Genomic DNA, 5,579 nt, shown 5'->3' with positions numbered 1-5,579 from the left:
GTCCCAGCATTTTCTGGACAGCACGCTCCCATCCAGGACCCCGTAGGGAGCCGGGTCTACCCCACAAGACCCTTGTGGGTCTGGGGTCATTTAAGAAAATTGCAGGCATTGCCGATTAGAAAACCAAGGCAATCAGCTCAGATCCCTCATCTAAGGCAGAGCCGTTATGATCTTATAGACACATTTTAGGTATGAAATATGCACAACTCATCACTATACAGCGCATAAGAATATAACGAATAATACATACAGACATATGTATACAGAGAGAGGTCACTGGATCCTTATATGCTTTCAAAAAGTACTTTATTGATTTATTATAATTATATAGAGAGAGCAAGCGAGCGAGTTCAATGGATCCTTGTATGTTTGCAAAAGCACTTCATTGCTTAAGATCCAGGATTTATAAACGTGTCTCTAAGTGTGCATAATATTAAAAGACATTCTTTGAGGACGGTCAAGAACCACCCCCACTCCCCAGAGTGAAAAAAAAAAAATAAAGCTTTTTTCATTCTCCAAGTTGATGGTTCACATTTTAGCCAGTATTGGAAATGGGATCCAGGTGTTGGCGATGACAAGCCTGACACGTCCTGGAACACGCTCTCTAGTTATATCATAAAAACATGTTTTGTTTGTCGAACATAATTCTGGCATATGTGAAACCGGGCTTTGTTTAAGGAAGTTGGTGGTGTTGAAAATAGTCTGGCTTCCATGAAGACGGCCCAGTCGTGGAGGACAGAGCAGCCCTGGTCCCAGACGGAGAGCCAGAGGGTCGGGGTGGGCCAGCCCCGGGCCCCCTTGGAGTCTGCAGTCTGTGCAGCTCAGATGCCGCAGAGCCCAGGGCCGAGCAGAGCTGATCCCTCAAAACAGTGTCCAGGGCCGTGTTTGCAACACAGGGCCGGGGACAGAGGGCCCAGGGGTCACTTCCAAGCCTTCACCGGGGACTAGAGTGCCCCTGGGGGCAGAGTAGGCAGGTTTTCAGGGGTTTTCAGGGAGGGGTGTCTGCTGCAGTGCTGCTTAGAATCACAATGGGAAGCGCCCAGGAACTTCCAGGAGGAGGACAGCTGAGGACTTAATTAGAAAGAGCTGATTAAAGAAACAGAGACAAATAACCGACCCCTCAAAGTATGGTCACACCTGAGGAATGACTCCCAGAGGCGGTCCTGGGAGGGGTCCTGGGGGGTTCCTGGGGGTCCTGGGAGGGCTCCTGGCGGGGGGTGTCCTGGGAAGCGGCCCTGGGCGTCCTCCCTCCCAAGCCCCTGGGGGGGCAGAGCGGGCGGGTTTCCAGGGGCTCTGGGACAGCGGAGTCAGGAGAGCGAGGACTGAGCTCATGGACAGTGAGGGCAGATCCTGGACGAGTTTGCACACATTCGGTCAAAAAGGAGCAGAACCTTTTGGGGTCACATCATAATCCTGCACTTAGGAAGCAGCCCGGCCAGCGTGTGACATGGCCTCGATTTTTCTACGGCACCCGCTCCCGGGTGGGGGCCCCTCCACGGGCCGCCTCCCGCAGCCACAACCCAGGCCTCCAGAAGCAGCGTCGTCCTGCAGCGGCAGCATCAGAACCAAACGCACCCACCTGAAGTGTGTGAAGCAAATCCAGCACCGGGCGGGAGGAGCTGCGCTCGTGAGCGGGCACGTGGCGGGAGCAGCGTGGGGAGGAGGAGTCCTCACAGCTGACACCCCCGGCTGTGTGACAAGGCAAGGGGGACGTGTCCCTCGCCCGCCCCACGGGGTCCCTGCACCCTGGGCGCCGGTGTCCTCCTCATTCTGATGGCCGGGGCTCTGTGTCGAGGCGCTGGAGGGGGGGCTGCTGCCGGCGAGGACACGGGGCAGGGCCAGGGCGATGCGGGCAGTCCCAGCCACGGCCGAGCGTGTCCACGGGGGGACCTCCTCTTTCCCGAAGGGTCTTTCCGTGGGGCCCCTTTCACATCCCCAGTACGCGAGCGCCCACTTCTTTGGGGAGCCTGGAGCCCCCGGCTGCTCCCGACTGTCCGTGCTTCAGCTGGGGACAGGGACCTTACGTCAGATAACAGCAGGACAGATGTGTCCCTGGAGGGGTCCTGTGAGGGAACCGCTGTTGCTTCCTCTGCTTGGGCCTCTGAGTCGCGGGGAGGCGCTAGAGGCGCTTGGGGCTCAGCAAGGAGCCCACAGAGGAGAGAGTTCTTCTCGGAGGAAAGGACCGGGTCCCGGACGGGGTGGCGGGCCCGAGGAGGGGGGATGGTGGCCCGTGGGTGACCAGAGGCCGCAGCAGAGCCGCTGTCGGCCAGATGTCAGGTCTTCCTTGTGGGTGGCCTTTCCTTTGTCCTCGAGGTTGTGGTGGCATTTGTTTCCCCAAAATTGGGCTTGGCTGTACCAGGAAGGCACAAATCAAGAGTCCCAGTCATGTGCTTGGCAAAGGACAGCTTGGCCCCAGGACGTAGGCGTGACCCTTGGATGGAGGTGTGGCCCCTGGATGGAGGTGTGGCCCCGAGACAGAGGTGTGGCTCCTGGACGGGTGTGGCCCCGGGATGGAGGCTTGGCCCACTAGGGGCCGTGGCAGTTGGAGAAGTCGCGGCAGGGTCTGGCTGGAGTGAGAATTCCCAAGGCTTCTCAGGCATGAGGATGTGCAGGCCGGGACAGGCAGCAGTGGCTTGGGGTGCAGAATGGATGGGCCTCGACAGCTCCCAGACTCCACCGTGGTTGGTGGCGCTCTGTCCTGGCTGCACTGAACCCTCTGGAAACCTCAGAAATGCTGATGTAGGGGCCTGACCGAGGTGCTGAGGCGTTTGGCCTGGGGTGTGGCTTGGTCGTCAGGACCGCACCAAGCTTCCCAGGCTGGGACCACCGTTCTCCGTGCCTCCCTGTACCCTGGCGTCTTGTGTGTATTCGGCTCCTGGCACAACCCCGGGTGAGCTGTGCTCCTGGGGGGGGCCACGGGGTACTGGGGGGACAGCAGGATTTCCCCTTAGTTTTGCCCTTCCCGCTCCTTGCCTGACGATTGGTGTTTAGTTCCAGCACCTCCGCGATGGGTCTTTTCGCCCGGCGTCTCCACCCGGGGCTGGGAGCAGTCACGATGCCTCCGCAGGCCTGAGCAATCAATCGGAACACGCTCCGTAAGGGCTCCTTAAGGGCACTAACGCCCTTTACGAGTTTAGGCTACTAGGGATTCAGGACTCACCCCAACCAGGCAAATCACACTTCTGCTCTTGGAGCCTCGAGGGGAAAACCTGGGCTCGCTGAACTTGTGCTTAAGTCAAATCTCACCCCTACTCCAAGTCGTGTGATTATTTTCATTTTTCATCTTGAAAATTATTTGCAGACTTGCTGGCTCACTGTGAATCTCCAAGTGTGTTGCAACTCGGCTTCACATTTGTTTGCGAGGTTCTGGCAGCGGCCATGCAGGATGGGAGAAGGACTGTTGATTGGGAAGGAGAAACGTTTTGCAGGGAAGCGCGGCGAGACCCGGATGTGGAGAGCTGCTCAGTGACCTGCTGGTGGTCGCCAGCCCTCCTGTCCTCATGCTTCCCGCGGCAGAAAGGATTTGTTATCCGCTGGTCCTTTCCGGCTCCTCTTTGAATTTAAAGGAGACCTGAGGACAGGAAGCGTCCAAAGTTTTTATTCTCGGTGCCTGAAGCGCCTCTTCCAATGGGGAGCCGGGAAGCTCTTGGGAGGGGCTGCCCTCCGAACTGCGGTTCCCAAACCCGGCCGGCCTCATGTTGGAATCAGAGGAAGAGGGTGCCTTCTGCCTGGCTTTCCCGGGACCCCAGGGGCCGCAGAGATTCTGGACTGGAGGAAAGTGAGGGCCGGGGGGGCCTCTGTTCACAGGGCTGTGGGCGTGGCCTCCGGAGGAGAAGCCTATTCCAGGTCCCGACGCCCCAGTGCTGTCCCCGCACCCCTGTGCTACCCCCCATCCCCGCACCCCCTGCATTGGCCTTGTACCCCCACCCCCCTGCGCAGCCCCCACCCCCCTGCACTGGCATGGGCAGAGGGCCCCTGGACCCCCCAGGACAAGGACTGCCAGCATCTCTCTGTTGGGCAGGCGGCCCTGTCCATTTCTCGCTCCACTTGGGCCAGAACCAGAACTAAGGAGAAGGTGACAGAAGCCACAGGCAACGGGAATGAGGCCCCCAGCAGTGTGCAATTCTGTTAGGACCGCTTTAGGGCTTTTTGATCCCCATTGAGAGAAACGGGTGCGACCCGTCAGATGCACCTGGGCCCCTGGTCTGGTGCCCACTTCCTCAGCATCGGTCCGCGCCTCCGTGATGCATCCCCACCCCACCTGCCTCTGGAGGTCTCCGGTGAGACCCCCAAGCCCACCACCATCATTCACGGCTGCCCCCACCTCTCCCTCCAGGAACGTCAGGGACGGTGGGCAGGGGCTTCTCTGCAGGAGGGAGCCCTGCTGGGCACTGGTTTCAGGGTCTGGGCAGAGCAAGGGGCTCGGCGTCCTGCAGGCTCCTTTACTGGGTGAGGTGGGAGATGGAGCTGTAGGAAGACGGAGGAAGAGGAACGTATCCTCGCGGCTCTATTTCCCTTAATGTAAACCTGCGAGGAAGCCCTGGGAGAGCTGCAGGGGGACGGGACCGGACGGAGTCTGGACACTTCCCACTCATTCAGGGAGGGCTCCGAGCTCCCCTCGAGGGCAGCGTGGGCAGCGTGGAGGGAACTGTGGAGGTGTCTCCTGCAGCGTGGGGAGCAGGGGAGGGGGGCATGGATGGACAGCTCGCAGATGCAGAAACATTGGCAGCAGACTGTGCGGGGGGTGGTTGGAGCCCCCCGGGGGGCTGGCAGGAGGAGGCACCTCCGCCGCAGAGGAGAGACCTGTGAGCCAGGAGGCCACAGGCCTGGAAAATGAGGTGAGTGTCCAGGTGGGGAGGGGGGGCGTGGCCCTGGGGGGGGGCCGGGTGCGGTCTTCAAGTGGACTGAAGATGCCCCGAGGGAGCCCGCTCTGGTGCCAGGGCCCCACCCTCCTCGGCCCCCAGCCCCCAGCCCCCCAGCACCCCTCATCCACGAGCACATCATGGACGTGGGGCGTCCCACAAAGACACCTGCTGGTCTACCTTTTGTGTTGTGGCCAATTTTGTTTTCCTACAACATACAATAAAAGTCAGTATTAATTTATATGCATATATCACTGAACCATCAGGATAATGTCATATCTGACTATGCAGTGTGTGCATGTCTATGGAAAATCTATTTTCCGTGCAGTGAGATGGGCACGAGTAGAAGCCGTATCTTTCCATAAAGCGTCTGTTTTATACTTGCTGTTGTTTTAAGTTGATAACCTGGAGTACTGCTTTTTTTCTGTTATTTCAATAAAGTAGACTCAAAACCTTTGTGTGGCTCCATCTGTGCATGAGGAGCTGGGCTTCCTCAGGGTGTGAGCTGGCGGCGGCTGGAGGACCAGAGGGCAGGACCTCTGTGCAGTGTCCCTGCCTGCCGCCAGGGGGCAGACTCGGCTCACGCAGGCCGTGGTCCTGGGCGGGGTCCCGGACGTGAAGCCAGGCCAGGTGGGAAGGGGCCCGGGTGCAAACAGGGAGCTCCAGGGCTGTTAGGAGCCCGCCCTGCCAGCTTCTTTCCATCCCCCTGCCAGGCTG

The 5,579-nt window shown here is 59.2% G+C and overlaps 1 long non-coding RNA gene across 1 annotated transcript; it reads right to left on the bottom strand.

The window, feature by feature from the left end:
• Positions 290-3,924, bottom strand: LOC110259819. The gene is made up of 2 exons (XR_002342146.1): positions 1,580-3,924; positions 290-1,071 (listed from the first exon to the last, which is right to left on the bottom strand). It is a non-coding gene; the product is annotated as an uncharacterized LOC110259819 (long non-coding RNA).

The sequence above is a fragment of the Sus scrofa genome, chromosome 1 (genome assembly GCF_000003025.6).
Source record: "Sus scrofa isolate TJ Tabasco breed Duroc chromosome 1, Sscrofa11.1, whole genome shotgun sequence".
Lineage (NCBI taxonomy): Eukaryota > Metazoa > Chordata > Mammalia > Artiodactyla > Suidae > Sus > Sus scrofa.
Note: the sequence above shows the minus strand (reverse complement) of the source record. Positions and strands in the feature narration are given on the sequence as shown.